Source organism: Paroedura picta, chromosome 2 (genome assembly GCF_049243985.1).
Source record: "Paroedura picta isolate Pp20150507F chromosome 2, Ppicta_v3.0, whole genome shotgun sequence".
NCBI lineage: Eukaryota > Metazoa > Chordata > Lepidosauria > Squamata > Gekkonidae > Paroedura > Paroedura picta.
Window position 1 is genome coordinate 69,972,159 of NC_135370.1, and position 16,887 is coordinate 69,989,045.

The 16,887-nt window shown below is 42.5% G+C and overlaps 1 protein-coding gene and 1 long non-coding RNA gene across 16 annotated transcripts in view; one reads left to right on the forward strand and one right to left on the reverse strand.

Moving 5' to 3' along the window:
• BIN1 (bridging integrator 1) overlaps nucleotides 1-16,887 on the reverse strand; it is a 139,154-nt gene that overhangs the window by 99,748 nt on the left and 22,519 nt on the right. The gene's annotated exons all lie outside the window — the stretch shown is intronic.
• Nucleotides 101-13,093, forward strand: LOC143829523 (uncharacterized). Its single transcript, XR_013228182.1, has 2 exons — nucleotides 101-817; nucleotides 12,616-13,093. It is a non-coding gene; the product is annotated as an uncharacterized LOC143829523 (long non-coding RNA).

The following is a 16,887-nucleotide window of genomic DNA, read 5'->3' on the forward strand; positions in this document are numbered from 1 at the left end:
TTCCTCTAGTTCAAGTCCTTGTTAATATGTCATAACCATTATGTCTCCCAGATCTATAGAACTACCAGGAATGCACCAAGTGAGGAGAGAGTGCAACACCCTTTTGTTAGGTCCACCCAAGACTTCAGAAAATAATAATGAAGCTCATGTGTTGCTTTTAGTAGCAGAGGAAAGCATTCAGCTTCTCATAGCAGCAAGATCATTATGTTGCTATATGCAAGATCTGTAGTGTGCATAATTCGAAAGCATCAGAAATGATGAGTATTTAGCACAGTTAGAATAGGAACTTTTTGATGTTTTTCAAATAATCTCTTCCAGTGGCCTGATTGGCTGATCTGGAGGCTTTCTGCTCCACTAAGCACACTTCCTCTCTGCTTGCCTGCAGAACCGACAGATGGAAAGACCAGGACAATTCGACTGTTAGGTCTCTCTCTCCTCTTTCTATACCAAGTTTGTTTTGCTTCTTAATAAAGCTATTTTGTTCTTTTAAGCATCCTGGTGCTCTACTCCCTTTGCATATTTAAACGCTGCCAACATATTATAGGGTAATGCTTTAGCCCTATGGAATGTTCACATATCTTGGCATCAGAGTCAATTAGCATAATCAGAAGCGCATTGGGTGAAGAACTCTAGCTCACAGATGTGCCAAGATGACTAAACAAACAGTAATGTTGTATCATGCTGTACTGAAATGAACTTGAGTTCTCTTTCCACCTCCACATCCGATGCAAGCTAGAGATGCTGCACCAGCATCTTGATGGACAACATTTGACAGCACAAATTATCCTCAGCTCTGCTGCAATGTCTTAGATAAGAGGTAAGAATTATCCACTGGGCTTTATAATAATATTTTCAGTTTGCAGTAATGCTTAGGACTGATAGATGTAGTGACTTCCTAAGAAAGAAGGATTTTCAGAATCTATATAAATCCTGTATTTAATTGTTGTTTACACAGAACTGTTAACAACATCCACTTTTGGTTTTATTTAGCCATCTTTGTCATTCAGACACAGAGACATACATCCCTCTAGTATTTATACCAGAGTCATACCCCTTGACCATGTTCAGATAAGGAACATGTAGTCCTTGGTACACTCTTGATGTTTTCTGAAGAGCTGGTATAGCAGCCAAGAATTAAAACAAAATTATGTATTTGCTGACATTTTACCATACAGGCTCCCAAGTGCTACCCATTACTACCTTTATAATATCATCCTAAGTGCCCATGAACTTTGAAACCTGCAACTCTGTGAGGGATGGGAGTATATTTTGTTCCAATATGCAATAATGGGCACTACTGTAGGTGGCTGAGACTATCTCAGTCTTTTCAGAACTCAGATGCAAAGCAGAGTTGGCTCTGGTTAGTACTTGAAGGGAAGATATTGGTCTCTTGCCCTGGAAATCCTATGAGGTCAGCATAAGTCAGCTATGACTTGATGGCACTTTTCACCACCATGCAGTTGTGGATCATTGTATCCCAAAAGTCACAGTTCTGACATTCGATAGTAACTAACCCATCCACATGAAGCCATAGCTCCCTTGGACATTCAAAGATGATGTATGTTGAGTCAGACATATAATACTATAAATTCCAGTTGATGGCAACCCTTTAAGCTCTCAGGCAACTGTGTCCACTGGCCCTGTTGCTCAATATTCTTTCAAACTGGAGAAGCCAAGAATTAAACTTTGCACACACATGAGGCAGTCTTGTACTGAACCAGACCCTTGTTCCATCAAGATTAGTATTGACTACTCAAACTGGTAGCAGGTCTCCAGGGTCTCAGTCACGGTCCTTTAAACTGGAGATACCAGGGACTGAACCTGGGACCAGGTGCTCTACCACTAAGCCACAGCCCTTCCCTTTGATAATACTCATTAACAAATCACTGCCACATCATGGAGGTAAGGCTCATCCCCTTTCTTCTACCAGTATGCCTATCCTCTCTAGCTCCAGGAGCAGATTGGCATATTAAAATCTGGATCAACCAGAGCCAAGTGGACCCAACAATGCTGGTAATGCTACAGAGTGCCCTCAGCTCCAGCAGATCCCATGGTGTTGATGGCAACAGATGGCTGTTCCTATATCTATTGCCACTGTCTCTATGACATGTGTCCAAGCCTAGTGCCCCACTCACCCACCAGAACCTTTATGGTAAGATAAAGGCCCCACCCTTGCCTGGCTCATATTCATACTAAATTGGCCATTTCTATGTGCAACCAAGAAGGATATATGCTTATCACCAGCATGACTTAGTAAAGCCTTACAAAGAACATAACACTATTTTAAATGATACCATACTTTCTCAATATAGCTTTTAAGTTCATCCATTTATTTATTATTAAGAGTAACAACCCTACAATTGATTTACTTGATCTCGCTTGCTGGCCTTGCAAAGTTCTTTACAGGATTTTACTTCAAGGGGAAGTATTACTATTTACAGGATACTATGATAAAGCGAAGGATTAAAGGGAGCTCCCAGGTGATCCCCATCAGCTCAGTAAAGAAAGAGGAGGGTCACAACTACACCATGGAAAAAAGTTTATCTTCCACCTGATGATCATTCTTTGGCTGGGGCTCAATGATTAATTATTAATGATCAATGATCAAGCAGTTGACATTTTAGAACAGTCACACTAAAAGCAGTCATGGAAGCTAAAGATATTTGAATGGGGGGTAGTAACTTGAAAACTAAGAAAAGGTATTTGGGTCAGAATTCCAACTCTCCTTCACCTTCTTTCACTCTAAGTTCCACATGTTAAATTCCAAGTCTGAACAGTAAGATCCAACTGTTTTGTGTAAGAAATTTATCTTTGACATAGACATATTCCTGTGTGTGTGAATTTAAAACACTGAATATAATCAGCATCTAAAAGTGGTTTGTAGAGAGTGATTGCAAATGTCATGCGGCCTAAACCGCAGCGTGGAGGGCAGCGGATATGTCGCTGTCAGTCAAACGCCCAGCAGAGATGTGTCGGCATATTGGACACCATTGTCAGCTGTTGTCTTTAGAGCCAAGTGTCTATTCTCAGCTACCCTGGTTCTTTCCGTCATCAGTAAGAACCACAGGATCATCACTTGCCATTAACATCTCCACTCCTTGATGCCCCTGCATGCACAGAGCACTCTCAGGAAGCATAAACATGCTGGAAAATGGAGACGCTGTGCATTATGAGAAAGCAGTTCTGTGAGCTTGAAAGGCTGAAAAGGCTTAATGTTGCACTAAAGCAGTCATCCTATTCATATTACTTGGGAGATAATCCTATAGAACTTCTGGATAAACAGGCATAGCATCAGACTGAAATGGTCTTACAGTGCCCCTGAATTCAGACTCTAACCCAGTGTTTGTCTTTCTGAGTAGTTTGGGGAGCGGCTTATGTAATAATGTTAAGTGAGGCTTGCAAATAAAAGCATTCTAAAATGTGCAGGCTGTGCTTGTGGATGCATTGGAAATCAAAAGGGCCTGAGAAAGTTCAGGAAGTTCTGCTGGTGGATAGACTTCAAGAATGGGAATAAGTAAAATAAAATGGGGGGGGGGAGGAATTCAACAGTACAATTAGGACATGTATCTAGGGAATGCAATGTTTTACTAGTTAGGAGGTTTGTCAGCTGGGGACTAGAGGATGAAAGGCATGAAGGATCATGGTTGACTGTAATAATAACGCAGTGTCTTGGACTAAGTGTCTTGGACTAAGCACTGCCTGTGGAGATATGAAAGTACAAGGAAGTCTCTTTTAGAATTCCATTCCTGTCTCCCACATTGCAATTATATTCCAAGCTCAGCTTCAAATAACAGCAACTAGATAACTTTCTATGTCTTAAATCAGGTTTGGCTCTGCAAATTCAAGATCTGGTAACTGCAGCATCGAGTAAGGTTGCCAGTTCTGGGTCAGGAAAAACCTGGAGACTTTGAGGCAGAGCTTGCAGAGGATGGGATTTAAGGAGGTGAGGGACTCATTGGGGTATATTGTTATGGATTCCACCCTTCAAAGCAGGCATTTTCTCCAGGGGAACTGATCTCTTTCGTCTGGAGATGCGCCTTATTTCCAGGAGATCCCCAGGTCCCACCTTGAGGCTGGCTTCCCTAATACCAAGTGAAATGGTCTTCACCAACCAGATAATTTCCAACAGGTAGTCATGTTTGCTGCAGAAAAGTAAAGCAGGAGCCCAGTGGCACCTTGGACTGGACTCAGTCAAGCATAGGCTTTTGTGATGAAGAGCTCACTTCATCAGTTGCTAGGATTATATACACAACTTTGAGACAAACAGTTCTGCTTCTGAAATATCTACATGGCCCCAAAGACACCTCATGAAAGCAAGCAGTCCTCTGTATTTGATTTCATAAAGCCTGGTGAAAACTGGTGTGCATTAACTTTGCATGAAGTCTGGCTGCCATCACAGTGTGGATGTTAGCTCAACAAATATTTTAATATCTTTTGAAAAGCTCAACAAATACCTTTATGTGTCCTTAATATTTTATACTATCTGCATCCTCCAGCTCCCCTACCAGATTTTTTTTTCAACTGGAAGTAAACAGAAGTCACCACTATTGTCCCTAGGCCCAGACAAGCAGGCAGAAAGTCAACAGGTTTAATCAACAGCGCAATCGGTTGTGTCCTCTGAGGTCTGTTGAAGTCAATGGATTTAAGGCTGTAATTCTCCTTGGGTTTGCTCTACAATCCACATAGTTGTTATAAGACGAAGCAAATAATTTCAAAAAGAAGAAAGATTGCATGGGCATTAAATGGTGAGAGGGAAAAGGCTTCAAACAAATAACACTTACATTGTACATAGAAACATGTGGATCATCTTTGATAGTGGTCAGTGACTCACTCCCCAAATAATGCAGATTTCACACCGTAACTGCTATAAACAGCAAAGACAGCTAAGCCAAAACATACTACAATTAGAGTCCACTAACTCCATTTGCCATGGTGGTGAAGCTGTAATGCCGTGACCAGATATTAGTGCTGCTCCAGTATGTCAGAGATCACTATTTGCCACTTCCAGCATTCAGCATCACCATTTGCAAGTCACAAGCTTCCCTAATAGTGTAACATTTGTTACAACAGCTGTCATTACACCCCGCCTCCCCCCCCAAAAAATTAACTCCTGCAGTCCTCTTCAGTGTAAGCCACCACATTAAAGAGAGAGAGAGAAAAATATGAAACCAGAACACCATGAGGAATTTAGATGCCTCTTTTTAAGAGAGCCAGTTTGGTGTAGTGGTTAGGAGTGTGGACTTCTAATCTGGCATGCCAGGTTCGATTCTGCACTCCCCCACATGCAGCCAGCTGGGTGACCTTGGGCTCGCCACGGCAATGATAAAACTGTTCTGACCGGGCAGTGATATCAGGGCTCTCTCAGCCTCACCCACCCCACAGGGTGTCTGTTGTGGGGAGAGGAAAGGGAAGGCGAATGTAAGCCACTTTGAACCTCCTTTGGGTTGAGAAAAACGGCATATAACAACCAACTCTTCTTCTTCTTAAAAAGAAGAAAAAAAATAAATATTATTTACTTCTGTAGCACATGAGGTGGCTCTGGTCCTTTCTCTTTCCAAATCAGGGAGCAAATAAAAACCAGGAAGATAAAAACCAGGAAGATAAAGTGGGTACTCCCTATGAAGAGTCCAACAGTTTTTTTCCTTATAATTTTATCAGTCAGTTCCTCTCTTGCATAAGTTATTTAAAACCAAAAAAAAAAGGAAAGGTGAAGTTATGTGTAACTTCGAGTGGTTAGAACATCCATTGCTAAAATAGGAAGCAACACGAGGCTTTCAACTGCACAGCCATTTAATATTTCAAGGCAGAGGAACCACAACAATCACATTAGGTACAAGAAGTCTTAAAACATGCTTGATCCAAAACAAAACAGGAGAATCCTGTTTATCCCCAGGATTAAAAACTGGAGTAAAAATAATAAAGAATGTCTATATAGAATTTCCCCACGTATTCCCATCATACATTAATACTAATAATCCATACAACCCTGTAAAACGGATTATTATCCTTACCTTAATATTATAGACAGGGATACTGAGGCAGAGTGGGTAGCTTACAGTCACTTAGGAAGTCCATGGGAGAGGGAACCTTTGAACAGGGGACTTCTCATATCACACTCAGCTAGTGTGCTACACCAATTCCCAAAGAGTGGCTAAAGGACCTGAATTGGAGCTCTCCAATGCCACATTAATTGCATATTTTTATTAGAACAGTCTTTAAAACCCAACCTTTGAATATGTACACTGCTCTCAGAGATTGGCCGGCAGCAGGTTACAAAAAAATCCATACAATACAATAAAAATCCCATTAAAACTCCAATATCAACATACAGTACAATACAGATGGCAAAAAACGTTGTCCCCTAAGACAATACTTGACAAAGGCAGCATGGGGGAACCAGATGTTCAGCGCCAAGATATTTGGGAGAGAGGACCCACTTAATTTTGTTGTGATCCATGGGACTTATGTGATATGTTTGCTGCAGGGCTGCCAGATCCCCAATGAAGACCTCACCTCCCTTCCACTAATCAGCTGGCTTGAAGGGAGGGAATTCACCCAGAAAAGGAGAGATCTGGTGTCATTAACCACATGAATCGCAAGTGATGTCATCACTTCAGGGGCATTGGGGAAAACACTATTATTTGGGCATAAAAATCTATGGTAGAAGCCAAATTTACCATACAGTTTGCCCCAAACCACAGAAACACCCTGACAACCTAGAAATGAAGGTGTCATTTTCGGGTCGTGTGGGCAGTGATGTAGACACATCAATATAGGAAGGCTGGGGCCCCCTGCTGCTCCCAGTAAGTTCCCCCCCCTCGCTGGTTGCCAGGTGGGACATGGCAAACCTAGTTTGCCAACATTATTATTATTGTTGTTGTTGTTGATGTTGTTGCTGTTGCTGTTGTTGGATTTCTAGCCCACCACTCCCCTGAGGCTCGCGGCAGGTAACAACATGTAAAACCCCCATAAAACCCCTAATACATAAAACACCTAAAAACAATCCCCAGCCTACCCACCCCACCCCACCTGATGGCGGCGGAACTATCTGGGAAACCAGGGGTCACTGCTGATGTAGATGTAGGGGTGGGGCGATCTAAAAAGGGGAGGCGCCGGCCTCAACCATAAGCCTGGCGGAAGAGCTCCATTTTGCAGGCCCTGCAGAAGGATGGCATATCCCGCAGGGCCCGCAGCTCATCCTGGAGATCATTCCATCAGGCAGGGGCCAGGACCGAAAAGGCCCTGGCCCCAGTTGAGGCCAGACACACCTCCCGGGGGCCAGGAACCACCAATAAATTAGTTCCCACCGAGCATAACTCCCTGCAGGGGCATAAGGCACTAGGCGATCCCTCAAGTATGTGGGTCCCAGATTCTTCCATATAATTTGTGTATTTTAAGATTTGCCTATGACCATTTTAGTGATGCAAGAGCAAACATTTGCAGATATTTCCTAGTTGTGCTCCTATAAATGTCATCAAAACCAAACAGGTACAAGTAATATTTAAGCATGCCCCCAAAATATGATGAAGCGTCAGGGGAGAAATGCCATGGGGGGGGGGGAGAAATCTACACAGGGCCAAGAACATAAATGTTAAAACAAGCAGGGCAGCAGGGCTGGAAGAAGGGCAACACCACCGAAATAGACCTGCACCCTCCAGATGCTTATGCATAATATAGGGAAATCCTATACTATGTGCATTGGAGAGGCCATTCAGAGTCACTGCTTACAGTCTGATAACATTCAAAGCATCACTTCTGTCACAGATCAAATCGGAATTAAGTTACAGCACTAGTCAAGTCCTAGATACACTTGTCACAAAAGAACTTGCTCACTTCTAACAGGAAGCAGAAAAGAAAAGACTTTCCCTGGACCAAGCAAAAGTTTCTATTTATTTAAGACAGAGATTGGTACAACACAACAAACCGGTATAAAAGCAGGAAGGTAGCACTTATTTAATGCAAGAACCAAAAGGAATGCATACACAGCTGGGCTTTCAGGGAGACCTAAGAAAAAAACCCAAACCAGGTGCTTGGTTGAGAGTTTGATCCTGGAATAAAATCACAGAGGTTTGTAAAGCAGAGTCCATGTGGACTAAGTGCTTCTCTACAAAGGGCTGCTTAGAACCACTCAGAGTTCCTGATCTGGGCCTCTCTTCAGATCTCCCATCAGATGAACACAGAGAATGCATGATTAGAACATGACATGCATGCTATTATTCTGGAATTCTAGTTCCTTGGGCCTCCTTGGAGACCCCTCTTGGAAGCCCTGTTGGTTTAGCCTTCTTGTCTTCTCCCTTCCTACATCTCACTCCACACCCTTTATTCCTGCCTTACACTGAATAGTAAACAAAAGCTCCAAAAAGCAAACAGAGCATGACTCATGGATAAACCATTCGTGGTGTAATCAGAGCTATGGGAGAAGGGGTTTATATATATTTTTGAAACACACACACAAATGGATTCTATCACTTCAGTGCATGACGCACAGCACACGGTGCTCAGAAACCAACAAAAAATCAGCTCCACACTCTCCTTAGGCAGCTCAAGCTGTCCTTCTAATATACAAATTTGGGTGGCATTAAGCAATTGCAGCAGCTTGTTTCTCCCTCCCCCTTTCTGGCTTCCAGTCTTGCAGAGAGACATTAATGGCACAAAGCACGTGCTCTGTCACACAGCTGCCTTTTCCACTAGCATCAAATTAGCCTTGTACAGGCAGGGCCTATAAATACAAATTTTGGCTGGGCAACGCTTTAAGAAGGGTGAGTCACGATGGACAAATGTCCTACCACTGCTTGCATCCATCTTACTTCTACAAAGAATCTATAGACAAGGGATACACACACGAAATAGTACACATTACAGGGTTTTTTTTCTTTTACTGTTTAGCAATAAGAGGAGAATACAGGCAATTTCTGGAAAGGAGACAAAACTACTGTCATTACAAGAATGTTGTGTCCCTTGCATCCCTAACACCAGTGGTCCCCAACCCCCGGTCCACGAACCGGTACCAGTCTGTAGATCAGTCAGTACCAGGCCGTGGCCTCCTCGTCCTCCTCGTCCTCCTCGTCCTCCTCCCTGGCTGCTGCCTTGGGGGCTTCCCTTCCACTCTGCCGCCAGCTCACCTTTGGAGCTCTCCAGTGGCCGCCATGGCTGGGGCTCCCCCTCAGCATGGCACTGTGTAGCTGCTGCTGGCAGCGCCCCCCAATGGGCGACAGAAAGTCATGGGCGCCGGCGGGAAAGCAAGTGGAGCAGGGGCTCAGGCAGCGGCGGCGACGTCCCTTGGCAAAAGACTACCCCCCCCCCCGAGCCTCAGTAAAATTGTCAAGCGTTGACTGGTCCTCGGTGATAAAAAGGTTGGGGACCACTGCCTAACACCATCACAACCACGGGATATGATTTAGGATCCTAAAAATTCTAGAATTAGCTCTATGCTCACAGTGTAGAAAATATCTGGCCTAACTAAAAAAAAACTGGGGGTATTATTATAAATGGCAGCACTTGGTAATCCTATGACTATTATTTATATCTTTAACAACAAATCTCAAGTTTCTCTGAATTTCACCAACCAGCTATTCCTAGATTATTTTGTTCCATAGTACTGGGGTATGCATAAAACATAATCAAAATTGTATTAATCTCTTTCCCCTCTTAGTATTTATTTATCATGCGGCATGTGTGTAATACAGCCAGGAGAGCCTAAGATTGTCTGGCAACCAGGCAAGAGACATTCACAGGTGATTTGCTATTGCCTGCCCTTGCATCACGATCCTGATATATCTTGGAGACTGCTCTTCCTGGGCTATCCAGGTTGGATACTTTTCTTAGTGAAAGGTCTAAACAACACAAGTGCAGACTTCTAATCTGGTGAGCCAGGTTTGATTCCCTGCTTCTCCTTCACATGCAGCCAGCTGGGTGACCTTGGTCTTGCCACAGCACTGAGAAAGCTGTTCTGACCAAGCAGTAATATCAGGGATCTTTCAGCCTCACCTACCTCACAGGGTGTCTGTTGTGAGGAGAGGAAAGGGAAGGCGATTGTTAGCTGCTTTGGGACTCCTGGTAGAGAAAAGTGGCATATAAATACCACCGCTTCTGCTTCTTCATAAGCACTTACTTTCAAGTGGATAGCCATGTTGGTCTGAAGGAGCACAACAAAATTTGAGCCCAATGGTGCCTTTAAGACCAACAAAGATTTATTCAAGGTGTGAGCTTTCAAGTGCATGCAGAAAGAAAAGTGCCTGTCTGAGGAAGTGGTACCTGAGCTGGCAATCTTACTGCAGGACGACAAAATTCATTCAGCAGAAAACTTGTCCACAGCCAAATAAAAACAGTCTCAACATTGGCAACAACAATACTTAAAGACAAATTGAACCAGACAATTTTTTCTGAGCTGCTGCATGAGCAAGATCCATGCAGACCCTTCAAATCTGAGGCACCACTAAAAGCCAAGGGGAAAGCACAGCCCCCCTCACAGAAAGGCCAAATGCCAGCCATTGTGTAAAACTGAAGAATACTCAGCTCTGCACTGAACCCTAATCTCTAATTAAATTTAAAAATGAGAAAGGAGCTGAGTTGCATGTGGGATGTTATATCTCTCATCAAAGTAACCTAATCCCTGTTATTAACTAACAGCCTCATATGTGGGATCATTTAAGAAGCAGTTTCACATGAAATTGGTTCCCACAAAACAGCCATCATAGGCTACTGGGCAGGAGTATGATAAAGAGAAGGGGAGAAAGGTACTAGTCTCCATGGCGCAGGAATAGGCCCACAAACACTTTACAAGGAACAAAGAGTGATGAAGAGAAAAACTAGCTACAGAATAATTCAGTAGACTATGTATGAAGTACCATTACTTCCAAATGTTCCAATTATTCCTTTTTTTCCATAGACAGTCCAGATTGTTTAATCTCTGGTAAATCATTATCCCAATTTTTGGTTTCTGGTGATACCCTTATTAAAACTGTGTTAGAGTTACTATAAGAGCGGTCATTCTTCCAAGCAAGGGTTGCCAGCTCTTGCTTGGAAAATACTTGGAGATTTGGGAGTACAGGGAGGTGGTGAAGAAGAAGAAGAAGAAGAAGAAGAAGAAGAAGAAGAAGAAGAAGAAGAAGAAGAAGAAGAAGAAGAAGAAGAAGAAGAAGAAGAAGAAGAAGAAGAAGAAGAAGAAGAAGAAGAAGAAGAAGAAGAGTTGGTTCTTATATACCACTTTTCTCTACCAGAAGGAGTCTCAAAGCGGCTGACAACCACCTTCCCTTTCTTCTCCCCACAACAGACACCCTGTGATGTGGGTGAGGAGAGAGAGTCCTGATATCACTGCTCAGTCAGAATTGCTCTATTAGTTCTGTGGCAGGCCCAAGGTCACCGAGCTGGCTGCATGTGGGGGAGTGCAGAATTGAACATGCCAAATTAGAAGTCCGCACTCCTAACCACTACATCAAACTGGCTCTCTTTAGGAGGTTTGGGTACAGTGAGGTTTGTGAGGGGGAGGAGCGACCTCCATAGCGGTATAATACCATGGAGTTCACCGTCCAAAGCAGCCATTTTCTCCAGAGAAATTAATATCTGTTGACTGGAAATCAGTGGCAATTCTGGGAGATCTTCAACCCTCACCAGTAGATTGGTAACCCTGTTCAAAAGCTTTTCCTCAATCTCCACCTATTAATCTCATAGGCAGAGTCTTGGGTATCAGTCTGCCCTTGGTGTGCATAGTTAGACCAGAAATCTGAGTTCTGGTGTCTTTCTCCCCCACCCCACCCCCCATCCCATACCCACATTGCAATAGGCTCTCAACCTGAATCAAGAATTGCACTGAAACTCTGTAGGTAATAAAATGACATAAATCAAAGGCAAAGGAAGGAACCCCACCTAATTCAGTCACAATGGCTAGGAATGAAAAGGCAATGTCTATAAAAGCCTGAAGCATGAGGGAATGAAGGGGGGGAAGCATGAAGAAGATCCCAAAAGCAAGATCAGACTACAAGCAGGAAACTCCAGAATATTACATTAGCATGACATTAACTTTCCCTGTCTTATTAGCAGGTCTTCTTATTTTCATACCAAACACATTCCTCATGCCTAGGCTCAACTGATTGTAGAAAGAACCTGGCCTCTTGCTGCCCCCTCCTATCTTGCTACACATGCTCCAGTTTCGATACAATCTGGATTAGTTTCCAAATCCAGAAGATTTTTTTAAACTAGTGGCAGTGCTCTCCGAAGTGTATCTCTTTGCATCTTGGAAGCTAAACGGGGTCAAGCCCTGATTAGTACATGGATGGGAGACTGTAGAGGCAGGGAATGGCAAATCACTTCTGAATGTCTCTTACCTTGAAAACTTTACAGGGTTGCCATAAGTCCACTAAAGCTTGACAGCACTTTCCACCACCAGCAACTCTCTCACTCTGGATCTCCCCAGTTGATGGATTTCTTAGTCCCTTCCTTCTACTCTACCTCATCTAAGTGGGGTGACTAGTGCAAATTGTTGCTGCTTGGAACCACTAACTCAACTACAACTAATTGTTCTACAACTGCTGATTCTCCTCACCCTGGTGTTTTGTTTGATTCCCTTTTCTGATTTTAATTACAGATATACACATTTTCTTTTTTTTTACTGTCCAGATATTCCCTTCAAGCCTTGGAAGGACACCATCACCCAGTCAAGGATTCTTCCAGCTACCATGGGGGGTTCCTACATAAAATAGTGTCAGGCAGCAGTACAGATCCCAGCTCTTCAAGGCAACTTTTTACCACCCAAAGAAGTCACGGTCTACAATTCACTGTGGTACAAGCTTTGATGAGTTGTATGATATCATGGTTGTACAACAGAACAAGAGACAGCAAAAGTGATGACTTCACTGGTGTTAAAGCCAGGACCACAGGCAGCAGATCAAGAGAGCCTGGGCCACAAACCACAAAGTGAGTACCAAGCGGTAGACCATACTGAGGTCTACAAGCCAAGTGTCAGATCTGTAGGGAAATTGTCTCCACTACAAAAACCTCTCAGCAAACTTGCAAAGTGGCAAGAGCTATGGCGCCCTTGCTTTCTATGTGCGTTCACTAATAGCATACAATTTAATAAAAACAGCAAAAAGCAGAATTGCTCTACTAAGGTTCATGTCCCAGAAAATGGGGCTCTGTGAGTCATACTCTGTGGATTGCATATGGTTGCCAATCATGGCTTGAGAAATTCTGGGAGATTGGGGGGGGGGGTGCATAAGCAAAGGAAGGAGGAGTTCAGCCAGGATGTGATATGATAACGTCTACCCTCTGAAGCTGCCATTTCATTGAGGGCAACTGACCTCTGTAATCTGGAAATCAGTTTTAACTCCAGAAGAATGCCAAACCCCACCATGAGACTGACAGTCCAATCACTGCATTACACTACCGTGTTAGCTTTGTCCTGCAAATGGTTATGCTCTTTTCCTTCTGTTCATGCTTTATGGGTTGCAACTCATTGTTCTCTCCCAAAATACAGAAATACACATTGACCAAGAACACCAAAAGTGCTATTTCATCTGGCATGTGGTTCCTTTATTTATACAACAAAAGAAAGAACTGAATGATCAGTTCTACCTGATGACTTTGGAGGATGCCCCCTTCCCAGTAAAGAAGCTAATAGAACCTGTGGTGTCAGAGAAACAGAGAAAATTCAGGGCTTGATTGTACACCTTCCCTCTTGTAGCTTTACTAATAGTTTTCTTTACCTCTAAGCATAGATCCATTCTCTGTTAACCTGGAAGCTATAGATACCATTCTTGGTCCCATTCCAAGAAACTACAAATAAATAAAACACATTAATTCTATTGCATTTGTTTGCTATTTTGTACTGGATTCAGGCACAGTCATAGCAATTTCCCCAGATCACAGTGGAAAGCAAAGAATCATTTTATAGGGTTAGTGTGAAATTGCACCATAAACCAGGTAAGCACTTTGCATGTAAAAATACTATAATCATCGTGGTTGGGTAGGCAGCTGTTCATGTGTTAATGGTAAAGGTATCCCCTGTGCAAGCACTAAGTCATGTCTGACCCTTGGGGTGACGCCCTCCAGCGTTTTCATGGCAGACTCAATACGGGGTGGTTTGCCAGTGCCTTCCCCAGTCATTACCGTTTACCCCCCAGCAAACTGGGTACTCATTTTACCGACCTCGGAAGGATGGAAGGCTGAGTCAACCTTGAGCTGGCTGCTGGGATTGAACTCCGAGCCTCATGGGCAGAGATTTCAGACTGCATGTCTGCTGCCTTACCACTCTGCGCCACTAGAGGCTCATGTTCATGTGTTAAGTGCTATCAATTTATGGCAATCCTATGAATTGAGAACCTTCAAAATATCTTATCATTAACAGCCTTGCTCACGTCCTGTAAACTGAGGGTCACAACTTATTTCAGCCTTTCTCAACCTTTTTACCACTTTTTATCATTTCAGGGTTACTTTGAAGCCGACAAATTTTTTCCAGGGGTTACTCCACAGTCAAAAAGTTGAAAAAGACTGCCCTAGGGAAAAGGATGCTAGATCTTCCTAATACTGCAACCCAATAAAACACAATGGCTTTTATTATTTGGAACACTGCACTGACTCTGCATTAGGGGAGGGTGGTATATAAATGTAATAAATAAACAGCTCACAGCCTTAACTCAGCAATATCCTCCAATAGTCCTAGTGAATAAAACAGAGTTGAATTTAAATACAGATCATCGGTATATCCTTGCCCCTTTTTTCCCCACTGGGGCCAGACTTTGGGAGAGCATTTGTATCTAGTCTTTTTGTTAATTTATGGTTTCTGTAATAGGTTGAAATAAAAGTAAATGATCAACAACAACAAAAAGATGGCATTGCATTTTTTAAAATTGGTTTTGCACATGTGTATATGAGAACTAAGACACACCATGGCATATAGCCTTCCCTTTTTCAAGCTACAGTGGGCAAAATATATTTTTAATTCAATACAATAGCACCCTTTGGTACAGGATAATATTTTATAGTTAATAAACAGGGCAGATCGAGCTTTCAGTGATGGGTAACAAAGATGTGGGAGAACACTCAAGCAGAAAACCTTAATACAGTAGCCCTTTTTACAAGAATGGCCTCATTGTTAACTTTGGAATGTTAGAAGTATGGAATTCTGTTAGGAGCCTACCACCCCTTCAAAGATAGCTGATAATGGCAAACTACAGGGCTAAATGTGGGTAAAGAACCTTTCAGGCTCAGGAACAATATCCTATGAAACAGGCTTCTCCAAATTTTTATCTGCTTTTTAAGCTAGCTCCATCTTTTATCAGTACAGAAGATGCAATGCTTTTCTACTGACATCATGCTTTTTGGATCAGGTTTCCTTTCTGTTCACATCCTACTGTGTTAATTTTAATTTTACCCTTAGATCCATCACCCCCAAAGACACAAAAGTAATCTTTGCATATAGATCAGCATTTTAAAGCAACCATTTCAGAGGAGAGTGGAAGAAGAGAAAGGCTGAGGGTTCAGAGTATGCACAAATGGTACTATTTTTTGCTCCCAGTGCTTCTTGCTAGGGTTACAGCTAGCTATAGATAGGATTTAACTAAGCCATGATAAATGCCTATCCAAATACCATATTGCAAAGTTACAGCACATGGAATGTGACATTGATGCAAACTGAATTAAGCGATACTATTCTGGCTGTAATGGTTACCCAGTTACTAGGCAGTTAATATTTTATTTTTCTTCTTGATATCTGCAGAACTTATCCCTGGCAGCACAAAGAATATAAAACTAGAGTAGGAATCCTGCTAGAAGTCACTTTACTTTCTTTTAATTTTTGTGTATCTTTCAACAGATGATGACTAATAAGATATTTACATAGTTTTTTGAACAGTTGCATTCCCCAGGAGAGTTGCCTACTTCTTTCTGGACTTGTTCCTATGCTCCGAAGTGACATTAAAGTGTTCCCTGGTAAGACAGTTCATGATTGGGAAAGCTTGTGCTGAATGAATAGGTACGTACATCAAGCTGCAGTTAAGAACACAGGGATAGCACACCCCCAAAAAGTTGTAGTTGTCCCTCAGGGACAATTGGTGTGAAGACTTACTCTGCAAAACGTTGTCAGGTGTGCCTGTATTAAAAGGACTTCTTGTAGCTTGTAATATTGAGTCAGTTTCTAGGGCTCCATACCTGGGTGAAATGTTACTTCTTTTTTCCTACATTTTCCCAGAGGCACTTGTACACAAGTTCAACATTGAGTTCCTGGACAATGTAAAAAACACAATGCCCCTAGATGGAACAACCAGGTGTAAAGAAGGCACTGTCTAGTACCCTGTTAAATGGCTGTGAATACCAGAGCACTTGTGGAGATCCCTGTGCTCCATAGAGAAAGAGAAGGATAAAAACAATGTGCATGAAAGAGATGATATGCATCCTTTAAATAAGCTAGTCAAGGTTCAAGAGTCTCATCTTCCTTCACATCTGGTAGTATACTGGTAAGAGCTTGCATCACCATTGCTGCCCGTTCCCCACTTCCCTCCTTAAAGCCTGCAGGGCCCTAGAATCGTGTAGGTCTATATCACTACTTTATATCAGAAAGGCATCTAGAAAAAACACAGGCAACTGCAGTTACCTAGCAACCATTCCAGCTTTTCTCACTGATTCTGGGCCAGTTGACTTGCAATATTATGTCCTCCTGTCCCCCATTTCTTTCCACTAAAATTGCCCTGCCAGAATTATTTATTATTATTATTATTATTATTATTATTATTATTATTATTATTATTATTATTATTATTATTATTATTTGTTCCCCGCCACTCCTGAAGCCAGTTTGTGGCGGGTTACAAGACATCCAGTAAAAATCCCATTAAAACCCCATTAAAATGGACACAAAAAACACAAACAAGAACAGGCAACATGGCAAAATACCAC